Raw genomic sequence first — 15,771 nt, 5'->3', positions numbered from 1 at the left:
CTGATGGGTCAAGAAGGTGAGAAGCTGAAGGGTCAAGAAGGTGAGGAGCTGAAGGCTAAAAAGGTGAGGAGCTGAAGGCTCAAGAAGGTGAGGAGCTGAAGGCTAAAGAAGGTGAGGAGCTGATGGCTCAAGAAGGTGAGGAGCTGAAGGGTCAAGAAGGTGGAGAGCTGAAGGCTAAAAAGGTGAGGAGCTGATGGGTCAAGAAGGTGAGGAGCTGAAGGCTCAAAAGGTGAGGAGCTGAAGGCGCAAGAAGGTGAGGAGCTGAAGGCTCAAGAAGGTGAGGAGCTGAAGGCTAAAGAAGGTGAGGAGCTGATGGCTCAAGAAGGTGAGGAGCTGATGGGTCAAGAAGGTGAGGAGCTGAAGGCTCAAGAAGGTGAGGGGCTGTAGGCTCAAGAAGGTGAGGAGCTGAAGGCTCAAGAAGGTGAGGAGTAGAAGGCTAAAAAGGTGAGGAGCTGAAGGCGCAAGAAGGTGAGGAGCTGAAGGCTCAAGAAGGTGAGGAGCTGAAGGCTAAAAAGGTGAGGAGCTGAAGGCTCAAGAAGGTGAGGAGCTGAAGGTGAGGAGCTGAAGGCTCAAGAAGGTGAGGAGCTGATGGGTCAAGAAGGTGAGGAGCTGAAGGGTCAAGAAGGTGAGGAGCTGAAGGCTAAAAAGGTGAGGAGCTGAAGGCTCAAGAAGGTGAGGAGCTGAAGGCTAAAGAAGGTGAGGAGCTGATGGGTCAAGAAGGTGAGGAGCTGAAGGCTCAAGAAGGTGAGGAGCTGAAGGCTCAAAAGGTGAGGAGCTGAAGGCGCAAGAAGGTGAGGAGCTGAAGGCTCAAGAAGGTGAGGAGCTGAAGGCTAAAGAAGGTGAGGAGCTGATGGCTCAAGAAGGTGAGGAGCTGATGGGTCAAGAAGGTGAGGAGCTGAAGGCTCAAGAAGGTGAGGGGCTGTAGGCTCAAGAAGGTGAGGAGTAGAAGGCTAAAAAGGTGAGGAGCTGAAGGCGCAAGAAGGTGAATAGCTGAAGGCTAAAAAGGTGAGGAGCTGAAGGCTCAAGAAGGTGAGGAGCTGATGGGTCAAGAAGTTGAGGAGCTGAAGGCTCAAGAAGGTGAGGAGCTGAAGGCTCAAGAAGGTGAGGAGTAGAAGGCTAAAAAGGTGAGGAGCTGAAGGCGCAAGAAGGTGAATAGCTGAAGGCTAAAAAGGTGAGGAGCTGAAGGCTCAAGAAGTTGAGGAGCTGAAGGCTAAAAAGGTGAGGAGCTGAAGGCTCAAGAAGGTGAGGAGCTGAAGGCTAAAAAGGTGAGGAGCTGAAGGCGCAAGAAGGTGAGGAGCTGAAGGCTCAAGAAGGTGAGGACCTGAAGGCTAAAAAAGGTGAGGAGCTGAAGGCTCAAGAAGGTGAGGAACTGAAGGCTAAAAAGGTGAGGAGCTGAAGGCTCAAGAAGGTGAGGAGCTGAAGGCTAAAAAGGTGAGGAGCTGAAGGCGCAAGAAGGTGAGGAGCTGAAGGGTCAAGAAGGTGGAGAGCTGAAGGCTAAAAAGGTGAGGAGCTGATGGGTCAAGAAGGTGAGGAGCTGAAGGCTCAAGAAGGTGAGGAGCTGAAGGCTAAAAAAGGTGAGGAGCTGAAGGCGCAAGAAGGTGAGGAGCTGAAGGCTCAAGAAGGTGAGGAGCTGAAGGCTAAAGAAGGTGAGGAGCTGATGGCTCAAGAAGGTGAGGAGCTGATGGGTCAAGAAGGTGAGGAGCTGAAGGCTAAAAAGGTGAGGAGCTGAAGGCTCAAGAAGGTGAGGAGCTGAAGGTGAGGAGCTGAAGGCTCAAGAAGGTGAGGAGCTGATGGGTCAAGAAGGTGAGGAGCTGAAGGGTCAAGAAGGTGAGGAGCTGAAGGCTAAAAAGGTGAGGAGCTGATGGCTCAAGAAGGTGAGGAGCTGAAGGCTAAAGAAGGTGAGGAGCTGATGGCTCAAGAAGGTGAGGAGCTGAAGGGTCAAGAAGGTGGAGAGCTGAAGGCTAAAAAGGTGAGGAGCTGATGGGTCAAGAAGGTGAGGAGCTGAAGGCTCAAGAAGGTGAGGAGCTGAAGGCTCAAAAGGTGAGGAGCTGAAGGCGCAAGAAGGTGAGGAGCTGAAGGCTAAAGAAGGTGAGGAGCTGATGGCTCAAGAAGGTGAGGAGCTGATGGGTCAAGAAGGTGAGGAGCTGAAGGCTCAAGAAGGTGAGGAGCTGAAGGCTCAAGAAGGTGAGGAGCTGAAGGCTAAAAAGGTGAGGAGCTGAAGGCGCAAGAAGGTGAGGAGCTGAAGGCTAAAAAGGTGAGGAGCTGAAGGCTCAAGAAGGTGAGGAGCTGATGGGTCAAGAAGGTGAGGAGCTGAAGGCTCAAGAAGGTGAGGAGCTGAAGGCTCAAGAAGGTGAGGAGTAGAAGGCTAAAAAGGTGAGGAGCTGAAGGCGCAAGAAGGTGAATAGCTGAAGGCTAAAAAGGTGAGGAGCTGAAGGCTCAAGAAGTTGAGGAGCTGAAGGCTAAAAAGGTGAGGAGCTGAAGGCTCAAGAAGGTGAGGAGCTGAAGGCTAAAAAGGTGAGGAGCTGAAGGCGCAAGAAGGTGAGGAGCTGAACGCTCAAGAAGGTGAGGAGCTGAAGGCTCAAAAAGGTGAGGAGCTGAAGGGTCAAGAAGGTGAGGAACTGAAGGCTAAAAAGGTGAGGAGCTGAAGGCTCAAGAAGGTGAGGAGCTGAAGGCTAAAAAGGTGAGGAGCTGAAGGCTCAAGAAGGTGAGGAACTGAAGGCTAAAAAGGTGAGGAGCTGAAGGCTCAAGAAGGTGAGGAGCTGAAGGCTCAAAAAGGTGAGGAGCTGAAGGCTCAAGAAGGTGAGGAACTGAAGGCTAAAAAGGTGAGGAGCTGAACGCTCAAGAAGGTGAGGAGCTGAAGGCTCAAAAAGGTGAGGAGCTGAAGGCTCAAGAAGGTGAGGAACTGAAGGCTAAAAAGGTGAGGAGCTGAAGGCTCAAGAAGGTGAGGAGCTGAAGGCGCAAGAAGGTGAGGAGTAGAAGGCTAAAAAGGTGATGAGCTGAAGGCTCAAGAAGGTGAGGAGTAGAAGGCTAAAAAGGTGAGGAGCTGAAGGCTCAAGAAGGTGAGGAGCTGAAGGCTAAAAAAGGTGAGGAGCTGAAGGCGCAAGAAGGTGAGGAGCTGAAGGGTCAAGAAGGTGAGGAGCTGAAGGTCAAGAAGGTGAGGAGCTGAAGGTGAGGAGCTGAAGGTGAGGAGCTGAAGGCTCAAGAAGGTGAGGAGCTGAAGGCTCAAGAAGGTGAGGAGCTGAAGACTCAAGAAGGTGAGGAGCTGAAGGCTCAAGAAGGTGAGGAACTGAAGGCTAAAAAGGTGAGGAGCTGAAGGCTCAAGAAGGTGAGGAGCTGAAGGCTCAAGAAGGTGAGGAGCTGAAGGCGCAAGAAGGTGAGGAGCTGAAGGCTAAAAAGGTGAGGAGCTGATGGGTCAAGAAGGTGAGGAGCTGAAGGCTCAAGAAGGTGAGGAGCTGTAGGGTCAAGAAGGTGAGGAGCTGAAGGTGAGGAGCTGAAGGCTCAAGAAGGTGAGGAGCTGAAGGCTCAAGAAGGTGAGGAGCTGAAGGCTCAAAAGGTGAGGAGCTGAAGGCTCAAGAAGGTGAGGAGCTGTAGGGTCAAGAAGGTGAGGAGCTGAAGGTGAGGAGCTGAAGGCTCAAGAAGGTGAGGAGCTGAAGGCTCAAGAAGGTGAGGAGCTGAAGGGTCAAGAAGGTGAGGAGCTGAAGGGTCAAGAAGGTGAGGAGCTGAAGGCTCAAAAGGTGAAGAGCTGAAGGATCAAGAAGGTGAGGAGCTGAAGGCGCAAGAAGTTGAGGAGCTGAAGGCTCAAGAAGGTGAGGAGCTGAAGGCTCAAGAAGGTGAGGGGCTGAAGGCTCAAGAAGGTGAGGAGCTGAAGGCTCAAGAAGGTGAGGAGCTGAAGGCTCAAGAAGGTGAGGAGCTGATGGGTCAAGAAGGTAAAGAGCTGAAGGCTCAACAAGGTGAGGAGCTGAAGGCTAAAAAGGTGAGGAGCTGAAGGCTAAAAAGGTGAGGAGCTGAAGGCTAAAAAGGTGAGGAGCTGAAGGGTTAAGAAGGTGAGGAGCTGAAGGTTCAAGAAGGTGAGGAGCTGAAGGCTCATGAAGGTGAGGAGCTGAAGGCTCAAGAAGGTGAGGAGCTGAAGGCGCAAGAAGGTGAGGAGCTGAAGGCTAAAAAGGTGAGGAGCTGATGGGTCAAGAAGGTGAGGAGCTGTAGGGTCAAGAAGGTGAGGAGCTGAAGGTGAGGAGCTGAAGGCTCAAGAAGGTGAGGAGCTGAAGGCTCAAGAAGGTGAGGAGCTGTAGGGTCAAGAAGGTGAGGAGCTGAAGGTGAGGAGCTGAAGGCTCAAGAAGGTGAGGAGCTGAAGGCTCAAGAAGGTGAGGAGCTGAAGGCTCAAAAGGTGAAGAGCTGAAGGATCAAGAAGGTGAGGAGCTGAAGGCGCAAGAAGGTGAGGAGCTGAAGGCTCAAGAAGGTGAGGAGCTGAAGGCTCAAGAAGGTGAGGGGCTGAAGGCTCAAGAAGGTGAGGAGCTGAAGGCTCAAGAAGGTGAGGAGCTGAAGGGTCAAGAAGGTGAGGAGCTGAAGGCGCAAGAAGGTGAGGAGCTGAAGGCTAAAAAGGTGAGGAGCTGATGGGTCAAGAAGGTGAGGAGCTGAAGGCTCAAGAAGGTGAGGAGCTGTAGGGTCAAGAAGGTGAGGAGCTGAAGGCTCAAGAAGGTGAGGAGCTGAAGGGTCAAGAAGGTGAGGAGCTGAAGGGTCAAGAAGGTGAGGAGCTGAAGTGTAAAAAGGTGAGGAGCTGAAGGGTCAAGAAGGTGAGGAGCTGAAGGGTCAAGAAGGTGAGTAGCTGAAGGGTCAAGAAGGTGAGGAGCTGAAGGGTCAAGAAGGTGAGGAGCTGAAGGTCAAGAAGGTGAGGAGCTGAAGTGTAAAAAGGTGAGGAGCTGAAGGGTCAAGAAGGTGAGGAGCTGAAGGCTCAAGAAGGTGAGGAGCTGAAGGCCAAAATGGTGAGGAGCTGAAGGCGCAAGAAGGTGAGGAGCTGAAGGCGCAAGAAGGTGAGGAGCTGAAGGCTCAAGAAGGTGAGGAGCTGAAGGCTCAAGAAGGTGAGGAGCTGAAGGCGCAAGAAGGTGAGGAGCTGAAGGCTAAAAAGGTGAGGAGCTGATGGGTCAAGAAGGTGAGGAGCTGTAGGGTCAAGAAGGTGAGGAGCTGAAGGTGAGGAGCTGAAGGCTCAAGAAGGTGAGGAGCTGAAGGCTCAAGAAGGTGAGGAGCTGAAGGCTCAAAAGGTGAAGAGCTGAAGGATCAAGAAGGTGAGGAGCTGAAGGCTCAAGAAGGTGAGGAGCTGTAGGGTCAAGAAGGTGAGGAGCTGAAGGTGAGGAGCTGAAGGCTCAAGAAGGTGAGGAGCTGAAGGCTCAAGAAGGTGAGGAGCTGAAGGCTCAAAAGGTGAAGAGCTGAAGGATCAAGAAGGTGAGGAGCTGAAGGCGCAAGAAGGTGAGGAGCTGAAGGCTCAAGAAGGTGAGGAGCTGAAGGCTCAAGAAGGTGAGGGGCTGAAGGCTCAAGAAGGTGAGGAGCTGAAGGCTCAAGAAGGTGAGGAGCTGAAGGCTCAAGAAGGTGAGGAGCTGATGGGTCAAGAAGGTGAGGAGCTGAAGGCTCAACAAGGTGAGGAGCTGAAGGCTAAAAAGGTGAGGAGCTGAAGGCTAAAAAGGTGAGGAGCTGAAGGCTAAAAAGGTGAGGAGCTGAAGGGTTAAGAAGGTGAGGAGCTGAAGGTTCAAGAAGGTGAGGAGCTGAAGGCTCAAGAAGGTGAGGAGCTGAAGGCTCAAGAAGGTGAGGAGCTGAAGGGTCAAGAAGGTGAGGAGCTGAAGGCTCAAGAAGGTGAGGAGCTGAAGGCGCAAGAAGGTGAGGAGCTGAAGGCTCAAGAAGGTGAGGAGCTGAAGGCTCAAGAAGGTGAGGAGCTGAAGGTGAGGAGCTGAAGGTGAGGAGCTGAAGGTGAGGAGCTGAAGGTGAGGAGCTGAAGGCTCAAGAAGGTGAGGAGCTGAAGACTCAAGAAGGTGAGGAGCTGAAGGCTCAAGAAGGTGAGGAACTGAAGGCTAAAAAGGTGAGGAGCTGAAGGCTCAAGAAGGTGAGGAGCTGAAGGCTCAAGAAGGTGAGGAGCTGAAGGCTCAAGAAGGTGAGGAGCTGAAGGCTCAAGAAGGTGAGGAGCTGAAGGCTCAAGAAGGTGAGGAGCTGATGGGTCAAGAAGGTGAGGAGCTGAAGGCTCAAGAAGGTGAGGAGCTGAAGGCTAAAAAGGTGAGGAGCTGAAGGCTCAAGAAGGTGAGGAGCTGAAGGCTCAAGAAGGTGAGGAGCTGAAGGCTCAAGAAGGTGAGGAGCTGAAGGCTCAAGAAGGTGAGGAGCTGAAGGCTCAAGAAGGTGAGGAGCTGAAGGCTGAAGAAGGTGAGGAGCTGAAGGCTCAAGAAGGTGAGGAGCTGAAGGCTCAAGAAGGTGAGGAGCTGAAGGCTCAAGAAGGTGAGGAGCTGATGGGTCAAGAAGGTGAGGAGCTGAAGGTGAGGAGCTGAAGACTCAAGAAGGTGAGGAGCTGAAGGCTCAAGAAGGTGAGGAACTGAAGGCTAAAAAGGTGAGGAGCTGAAGGCTCAAGAAGGTGAGGAGCTGAAGTCTCAAGAAGGTGAGGAGCTGAAGGCTCAAGAAGGTGAGGAGCTGAAGGCTAAAAAGGTGAGGAGCTGAAGGCTCGAGAAGGTGGGGAGCTGAAGGCTCAAGAAGGTGAGGAGCTGAAGGCTCAAGAAGGTGAGGAGCTGAAGGTGAGGAGCTGAAGGTGAGGAGCTGAAGGCTCAAGAAGGTGAGGAGCTGAAGGCTCAAGAAGGTGAGGAGCTGAAGGCTAAAAAGGTGAGGAGCTGAAGGCTCAACAAGGTGAGGAGCTGAAGGCTCAAGAAGGTGAGGAGCTGAAGGCTCAAGAAGGTGAGGAACTGAAGGCTAAAAAGGTGAGGAGCTGAAGGCGCAAGAAGGTGAGGAGCTGAAGACTCAAGAAGGTGAGGAGCTGAAGGCTCAAGAAGGTGAGGAGCTGAAGGCTAAAAAGGTGAGGAGCTGAAGGCTCAACAAGGTGAGGAGCTGAAGGCTCAAGAAGGTGAGGAGCTGAAGGCTCAAGAAGGTGAGGAACTGAAGGCTAAAAAGGTGAGGAGCTGAAGGCTCAAGAAGGTGAGGAGCTGAAGGCTCAAGAAGGTGAGGAGCTGAAGGCTCAAGAAGGTGGGGAGCTGAAGGCTAAAATGGTGAGGAGCTGAAGGCGCAAGAAGGTGAGGAGCTGAAGACTAAAAAGGTGAGGAGCTGAAGGCTAAAATGGTGAGGAGCTGAAGGCTCAAGAAGGTGAGGAACTGAAGGCTAAAAAGGTGAGGAGCTGAAGGCTCAACAAGGTGAGGAGCTGAAGGCTCAAGAAGGTGAGGAGCTGAAGGCTCAAGAAGGTGAGGAACTGAAGGCTAAAAAGGTGAGGAGCTGAAGGCTCAAGAAGGTGAGGAGCTGAAGGCTCAAGAAGGTGAGGAGCTGAAGGCTCAAGAAGGTGAGGAGCTGATGGCTCAAGCAGTTGAGGAGCTGAAGGCTCAAGAAGGTGAGGAGCTGAAGGCTCAAGAAGGTGAGGAGCTGAAGGCTCAAGAAGCCGAGGAGCTGAAGGCTCAAGAAGCTGAGGAGCTGAAGGCTCAAGAAGGTGAGGAGCTGAAGGCTAAAAAGGTGAGGAGCTGAAGGCTCAAGAAGGTGAGGAGCTGAAGGCTAAAAAGGTGAGGAGCTGAAGGCTCAAGAAGGTGAGGAGCTGAAGGGTCAAGAAGGTGAGGAGCTGAAGGGTCAAGAAGGTGAGGAGCTGAAGTGTAAAAAGGTGAGGAGCTGAAGGGTCAAGAAGGTGAGGAGCTGAAGGGTCAAGAAGGTGAGGAGCTGAAGGGTCAAGAAGGTGAGGAGCTGAAGGTCAAGAAGGTGAGGAGCTGAAGTGTAAAAAGGTGAGGAGCTGAAGGGTCAAGAAGGTGAGGAGCTGAAGGCTCAAGAAGGTGAGGAGCTGAAGGCCAAAATGGTGAGGAGCTGAAGGCGCAAGAAGGTGAGGAGCTGAAGGCGCAAGAAGGTGAGGAGCTGAAGGCTCAAGAAGGTGAGGAGCTGAAGGCTCAAGAAGGTGAGGAGCTGAAGGCGCAAGAAGGTGAGGAGCTGAAGGCTAAAAAGGTGAGGAGCTGATGGGTCAAGAAGGTGAGGAGCTGTAGGGTCAAGAAGGTGAGGAGCTGAAGGTGAGGAGCTGAAGGCTCAAGAAGGTGAGGAGCTGAAGGCTCAAGAAGGTGAGGAGCTGAAGGCGCAAGAAGGTGAGGAGCTGAAGGCTAAAAAGGTGAAGAGCTGAAGGATCAAGAAGTTGAGGAGCTGAAGGCTAAAAAGGTGAGGAGCTGAAGGCGCAAGAAGGTGAGGAGCTGAAGGCTCAAGAAGGTGAGGAGCTGAAGGCTCAAGAAGGTGAGGGGCTGAAGGCTCAAAAAGGTAAGGAGCTGAAGGCTCAAGAAGGTGAGGAGCTGAAGGCTCAAGAAGGTGGGGAGCTGAAGGCTCAAGAAGGTGAGGAGCTGAAGGCTAAAGAAGGTGAGGAGCTGAAGGCTCAAGAAGGTGAGGAGCTGATGGGTCAAGAAGGTGAGGAACTGAAGGCGCAAAAAGGTGAGGAGCTGAAGGCGCAAGAAGGTGAGGAGGTGAGGAGCTGAAGGCTAAAGAAGGTGAGGAGCTGAAGGCTCAAGAAGGTGAGGAGCTGAAGGCTCAAGAAGGTGAGGAGCTGAAGTCTCAAGAAGGTGAGGAGCTGAAGGCTAAAAAGGTGAGGAGCTGAAGGCTAAAATGGTGAGGAGCTGATGGCTGAAGAAGGTGAGGAGCTGAAGGCTAAAATGGTGAGGAGCTGAAGGCGCAAGAAGGTGAGGAGCTGAAGGCTCAAGAAGGTGAGGAGCTGAAGGCTCAAAAAGGTGAGGAGCTGAAGGGTCAAGAAGGTGAGGAGCTGAAGGTGAGGAGCTGAAGGCTAAATAGGTGAGGAGCTGAAGGCTCAAGAAGGTGAGGAGCTGAAGGGTCAAGAAGGTGAGGAGCTGAAGGCTAAAGAAGGTGAGGAGCTGTAGGGTCAAGAAGGTGAGGAGCTGAAGGTGAGGAGCTGAAGGCTCAAAAAGGTGAGGAGCTGAAGGCTAAAAAGGTGAGGAGCTGAAGGCGCAAGAAGGTGAGGAGCTGAAGGCTAAAAAGGTGAGGAGCTGAAGGATCAAGAAGGTGGGGAGCTGAAGGCGCAAGAATGTGAGGAGCTGAAGGCTCAAAAAGGTGAGGAGCTGAAGGCTCAAGAAGGTGAGGAGCTGAAGGCTCAAAAAGGTGAGGAGCTGAAGGCTCAAGAAGGTGGGGAGCTGAAGTCTCAAGAAGGTGAGGAGCTGAAGGGTCAAGAAGGTGAGGAGCTGAAGGCTCAAGAAGGTGAGGAGCTGAAGGCCAAAATGGTGAGGAGCTGAAGGCGCAAGAAGGTGAGGAGCTGAAGGCTCAAGAAGGTGAGGAGCTGAAGGCTCAAGAAGGTGAGGAGCTGAAGGCTAAAAAGGTGAGGAGCTGAAGGCTCAAGAAGGTGAGGAGCTGAAGGTGAGGAGCTGAAGGCTAAAGAAGGTGAGGAGCTGATGGGTCAAGAAGGTGAGGAGCTGAAGGGTCAAGAAGGTGAGGAGCTGAAGGCTAAAAAGGTGAGGAGCTGAAGGCTCAAGAAGGTGAGGAGCTGAAGGCTAAAGAAGGTGAGGAGCTGATGGCTCAAGAAGGTGAGGAGCTGAAGGGTCAAGAAGGTGAGGAGCTGAAGGCTCAAGAAGGTGAGGAGCTGTAGGGTCAAGAAGGTGAGGAGCTGAAGGTGAGGAGCTGAAGGCTCAAGAAGGTGAGGAGCTGAAGGCTCAAAAGGTGAGGAGCTGAAGGATCAAGAAGTTGAGGAGCTGAAGGCTAAAAAGGTGAGGAGCTGAAGGCGCAAGAAGGTGAGGAGCTGAAGGCTCAAGAAGGTGAGGAGCTGAAGGCTCAAGAAGGTGAGGGGCTGAAGGCTCAAAAAGGTGAGGAGCTGAAGGCTCAAGAAGGTGGGGAGCTGAAGGCTAAAAAGGTGAGGAGCTGATGGCTCAAGAAGGTGAGGAGCTGAATGCTCAAGAAGGTGAGGAGCTGAAGGCTCAAGAAGGTGAGGAGCTGAAGGCTCAAGAAGTGGAGGAGCTGAAGGCTCAAGAAGGTGAGGAGCTGAAGGCTAAAATGATGAGGAGCTGAAGGCGCAAGAAGGTGAGGAGCTGAAGGCTAAAAAGGTGAGGAGCTGAAGGCTCAAGAAGGTGAGGAGCTGAAGGCTAAAGAAGGTGAGGAGCTGAAGGCTCAAAAGGTGAGGAGCTGAAGGCGCAAGAAGGTGAGGAGCTGAAGGCTAAAAAGGTGAAGAGCTGAAGGATCAAGAAGTTGAGGAGCTGAAGGCTAAAAAGGTGAGGAGCTGAAGGCGCAAGAAGGTGAGGAGCTGAAGGCGCAAGAAGGTGAGGAGCTGAAGGTTCAAGAAGGTGAGGAGCTGAAGGGTCAAGAAGGTGAGGAGCTGAAGGCTCAAGAAGGTGAGGAGCTGAAGGCGCAAGAAGGTGAGGAGCTGAAGGCTCAAGAAGGTGAGGAGCTGAAGGCTCAAGAAGGTGAGGAGCTGAAGACTCAAGAAGGTGAGGAGCTGAAGGCTCAAGAAGGTGAGGAACTGAAGGCTAAAAAGGTGAGGAGCTGAAGGCTCAAGAAGGTGAGGAGCTGAAGGCTCAAGAAGGTGAGGAGCTGAAGGCTCAAGAAGGTGAGGAGCTGAAGGCTCAAGAAGGTGAGGAGCTGAAGGCTAAAATGATGAGGAGCTGAAGGCTCAAGAAGGTGAGGAGCTGAAGGCTAAAGAAGGTGAGGAGCTGAAGGCTCAAGAAGGTGAGGAGCTGATGGGTCAAGAAGGTGAGGAGCTGAAGGCTCAAGAAGATGAGGAGCTGTAGGGTCAAGAAGGTGAGGAGCTGAAGGTGAGGAGCTGAAGGCTCAAGAAGGTGAGGAGCTGTAGGGTCAAGAAGGTGAGGAGCTGAAGGTGAGGAGCTGAAGGCTAAAAAGGTGAGGAGCTGAAGGCTCAAGAAGGTGGGGAGCTAAAGGCTCAAGAAGGTGAGGAGCTGAAGGCTAAAAAGGTGAGGAGCTGAAGGCTCAAGAAGGTGGGGAGCTGAAGGCGCAAGAAGGTGAGGAGCTGAAGGCTCAAGAAGGTGAGGAGCTGAAGGCTCAAGAAGGTGAGGAGCTGAAGGTGAGGAGCTGAAGGCTCAAGAAGGTGAGGAGCTGATGGGTCAAGAAGGTGAGGAGCTGAAGGGTCAAGAAGGTGAGAAGCTGAAGGGTCAAGAAGGTGAGGAGCTGAAGGGTCAAGAAGGTGAGGAGCTGAAGGCTCAAGAAGGTGAGAAGCTGAAGGGTCAAGAAGGTGAGGAGCTGAAGGGTCAAGAAGGTGAGGAGCTGAAGGCTCAAGAAGGTGAGAAGCTGAAGGGTCAAGAAGGTGAGGAGCTGAAGGCTCAAGAAGGTGAGGAGCTGAAGGCTAAAATGGTGAGGAGCTGAAGGCTAAAATGGTGAGGAGCTGAAGGCGCAAGAAGGTGAGGAGCTGAAGGCTCAAGAAGGTGAGGAGCTGAAGGCTAAAGAAGGTGAGGAGCTGAATGCTCAAGAAGGTGAGGAGCTGATGGGTCAAGAAGGTGAGGAGCTGAAGGCTCAAGAAGGTGAGGAGCTGAAGGTGAGGAGCTGAAGGCTCAAGAAGGTGAGGAGCTGAAGGCTCAAGAAGGTGAGGAGCTGAAGGTGAGGAGCTGAAGGCTCAAAAAGGTGAGGAGCTGAAGGCTAAAAAGGTGAGGAGCTGAAGGCGCAAGAAGGTGAGGAGCTGAAGGCTAAAAAGGTGAGGAGCTGAAGGATCAAGAAGTTGAGGAGCTGAAGGCTAAAAAGGTGAGGAGCTGAAGGCTCAAGAAGGTGAGGAGCTGAAGGCGCAAGAAGGTGAGGAGCTGAAGGTTTAAGAAGGTGAGGAGCTGAAGGCTCAAGAAGGTGAGGAGCTGAAGGCTCAAGAAGGTGAGGAGCTGAAGGCCAAAATGGTGAGGAGCTGAAGGCGCAAGAAGGTGAGGAGCTGAAGGCTCAAGAAGGTGAGGAGCTGAAGGCTCAAGAAGGTGAGGAGTAGAAGGCTAAAAAGGTGAGGAGCTGAAGGCGCAAGAAGGTGAGGAGCTGAAGGCTCAAGAAGGTGAGGAGCTGAAGGCTCAAGAAGGTGAGGAGCTGAAGGCTCAAGAAGTGGAGGAGCTGAAGGCTCAAGAAGGTGAGGAGCTGAAGGCTAAAATGATGAGGAGCTGAAGGCGCAAGAAGGTGAGGAGCTGAAGGCTAAAGAAGGTGAGGAGCTGAAGGCTCAAAAGGTGAGGAGCTGAAGGCGCAAGAAGGTGAGGAGCTGAAGGCTAAAAAGGTGAAGAGCTGAAGGATCAAGAAGTTGAGGAGCTGAAGGCTAAAAAGGTGAGGAGCTGAAGGCGCAAGAAGGTGAGGAGCTGAAGGCTCAAAAAGGTAAGGAGCTGAAGGCTCAAGAAGGTGAGGAGCTGAAGGCTAAAAAGGTGAGGAGCTGAAGGCTCAAGAAGGTGAGGAGCTGAAGGCTCAAGAAGGTGAGGAGTAGAAGGCTAAAAAGGTGAGGAGCTGAAGGCGCAAGAAGGTGAGGAGCTGAAGGCTCAAGAAGGTGAGGAGCTGAAGGCTAAAATGATGAGGAGCTGAAGGCTCAAGAAGGTGAGGAGCTGAAGGCTAAAGAAGGTGAGGAGCTGAAGGCTCAAGAAGGTGAGGAGCTGATGGGTCAAGAAGGTGAGGAGCTGAAGGCTCAAGAAGGTGAGGAGCTGTAGGGTCAAGAAGGTGAGGAGCTGAAGGCTCAAGAAGGTGAGGAGCTGAAGGCTAAAAAGATGAGGAGCTGAAGGCTAAAAAGGTGAGGAGCTAAAGGCTCAAGAAGGTGAGGAGCTGAAGGCTAAAAAGGTGAGGAGCTGAAGGCTCAAGAAGGTGGGGAGCTGAAGGCGCAAGAAGGTGAGGAGCTGAAGGCTCAAGAAGGTGAGGAGCTGAAGGCTCAAGAAGGTGAGGAGCTAAAGGCTCAAGAAGGTGAGGAGCTGAAGGTGAGGAGCTGAAGGCTCAAGAAGGTGAGGAGCTGATGGGTCAAGAAGGTGAGGAGCTGAAGGGTCAAGAAGGTGAGAAGCTGAAGGGTCAAGAAGGTGAGGAGCTGAAGGGTCAAGAAGGTGAGGAGCTGAAGGCTCAAGAAGGTGAGAAGCTGAAGGGTCAAGAAGGTGAGGAGCTGAAGGGTCAAGAAGGTGAGGAGCTGAAGGCTCAAGAAGGTGAGAAGCTGAAGGGTCAAGAAGGTGAGGAGCTGATGGGTCAAGAAGGTGAGGAGCTGAAGGTGAGGAGCTGAAGGCTCAAGAAGGTGAGGAGCTGAAGGCTCAAGAAGGTGAGGAGCTGAAGGTGAGGAGCTGAAGGCTCAAAAAGGTGAGGAGCTGAAGGCTAAAAAGGTGAGGAGCTGAAGGCTAAAAAGGTGAGGAGCTGAAGGATCAAGAAGTTGAGGAGCTGAAGGCTAAAAAGGTGAGGAGCTGAAGGCTCAAGAAGGTGAGGAGCTGAAGGCGCAAGAAGGTGAGGAGCTGAAGGTTTAAGAAGGTGAGGAGCTGAAGGCTCAAGAAGGTGAGGAGCTGAAGGCTCAAGAAGGTGAGGAGCTGAAGGCCAAAATGGTGAGGAGCTGAAGGCGCAAGAAGGTGAGGAGCTGAAGGCTCAAGAAGGTGAGGAGCTGAAGGCTCAAGAAGGTGAGGAGCTGAAGGCTAAAAAGGTGAGGAGCTGAAGGCTCAAGAAGGTGAGGAGCTGAAGATGAGGAGCTGAAGGCTCAAGAAGGTGAGGAGCTGATGGGTCAAGAAGGTGAGGAGCTGAAGGCTAAAAAGGTGAGGAGCTGAAGGCTCAAGAAGGTGAGGAGCTGAAGGCTAAAGAAGGTGAGGAGCTGATGGCTCAAGAAGGTGAGGAGCTGAAGGGTCAAGAAGGTGGAGAGCTGAAGGCTAAAAAGGTGAGGAGCTGATGGGTCAAGAAGGTGAGGAGCTGAAGGCTCAAGAAGGTGAGGAGCTGAAGGCTCAAAAGGTGAGGAGCTGAAGGCTCAAGAAGGTGAGGAGCTGAAGGCTAAAGAAGGTGAGGAGCTGAAGGCTCAAGAAGGTGAGGAGCTGAAGGCTCAAGAAGGTGAGGGGCTGTAGGCTCAAGAAGGTGAGGAGCTGAAGGCTCAAGAAGGTGAGGAGCTGAAGGCTCAAGAAGGTGAGGAGCTGAAGGTGAGGAGCTGAAGGTGAGGAGCTGAAGGTGAGGAGCTGAAGGTGAGGAGCTGAAGGCTCAAGAAGGTGAGGAGCTGAAGGCTCAAGAAGGTGAGGAGCTGAAGACTCAAGAAGGTGAGGAGCTGAAGGCTCAAGAAGGTGAGGAACTGAAGGCTAAAAAGGTGAGGAGCTGAAGGCTCAAGAAGGTGAGGAGCTGAAGGCTCAAGAAGGTGAGGAGCTGAAGGCTCAAGAAGGTGAGGAGCTGAAGGCGCAAGAAGGTGAGGAGCTGAAGGCGCAAGAAGGTGAGGAGCTGAAGGTTCAAGAAGGTGAGGAGCTGAAGGGTCAAGAAGGTGAGGAGCTGAAGGCTCAAGAAGGTGAGGAGCTGAAGGCGCAAGAAGGTGAGGAGCTGAAGGCTCAAGAAGGTGAGGAGCTGAAGGCTCAAGAAGGTGAGGAGCTGAAGACTCAAGAAGGTGAGGAGCTGAAGGCTCAAGAAGGTGAGGAACTGAAGGCTAAAAAGGTGAGGAGCTGAAGGCTCAAGAAGGTGAGGAGCTGAAGGCTCAAGAAGGTGAGGAGCTGAAGGCTCAAGAAGGTGAGGAGCTGAAGGCTCAAGAAGGTGAGGAGCTGAAGGCTCAAGAAGGTGAGGAGCTGATGGGTCAAGAAGGTGAGGAGCTGAAGGCTCAAGAAGGTGAGGAGCTGAAGGCTAAAAAGGTGAGGAGCTGAAGGCTGAAGAAGGTGAGGAGCTGAAGGCTCAAGAAGGTGAGGAGCTGAAGGCTCAAGAAGGTGAGGAGCTGAAGGTGAGGAGCTGAAGACTCAAGAAGGTGAGGAGCTGAAGGCTCAAGAAGGTGAGGAACTGAAGGCTAAAAAGGTGAGGAGCTGAAGGCTCAAGAAGGTGAGGAGCTGAAGGCTCAAGAAGGTGAGGAGCTGATGGGTCAAGAAGGTGGGGAGCTGAAGGCTCAAGAAGGTGAGGAGCTGAAGGCTAAAAAGGTGAGGAGCTGAAGGCTCAAGAAGGTGAGGAGCTGAAGGCTCAAGAAGGTGAGGAGCTGAAGGTGAGGAGCTGAAGGTGAGGAGCTGAAGGCTCAAGAAGGTGAGGAGCTGAAGGTTTAAGAAGGTGAGGAGCTGAAGGCTAAAAAGGTGAGGAGCTGAAGGCTCAACAAGGTGAGGAGCTGAAGGCTCAAGAAGGTGAGGAGCTGAAGGCTCAAGAAGGTGAGGAACTGAAGGCTAAAAAGGTGAGGAGCTGAAGGCTCAAGAAGGTGAGGAGCTGAAGGCTCAAGAAGGTGAGGAGCTGAAGGCTCAAGAAGGTGGGGAGCTGAAGGCTAAAATGGTGAGGAGCTGAAGGCGCAAGAAGGTGAGGAGCTGAAGACTAAAAAGGTGAGGAGCTGAAGGCTAAAATGGTGAGGAGCTGAAGGCTCAAGAAGGTGAGGAACTGAAGGCTAAAAAGGTGAGGAGCTGATGGGTCAAGAAGGTGAGGAGCTGAAGGCTCAAGAAGGTGAGGAGCTGTAGGGTCAAGAAGGTGAGGAGCTGAAGGTGAGGAGCTGAAGGCTCAAGAAGGTGAGGAGCTGAAGGCTCAAGA

The sequence above is a fragment of the Blennius ocellaris genome (genome assembly GCF_963422515.1).
Source record: "Blennius ocellaris genome assembly, chromosome: 6".
Lineage (NCBI taxonomy): Eukaryota > Metazoa > Chordata > Actinopteri > Blenniiformes > Blenniidae > Blennius > Blennius ocellaris.
The sequence above is the reverse complement of the archived record's forward strand: the minus strand, read 5'-3'. Positions refer to the sequence as shown.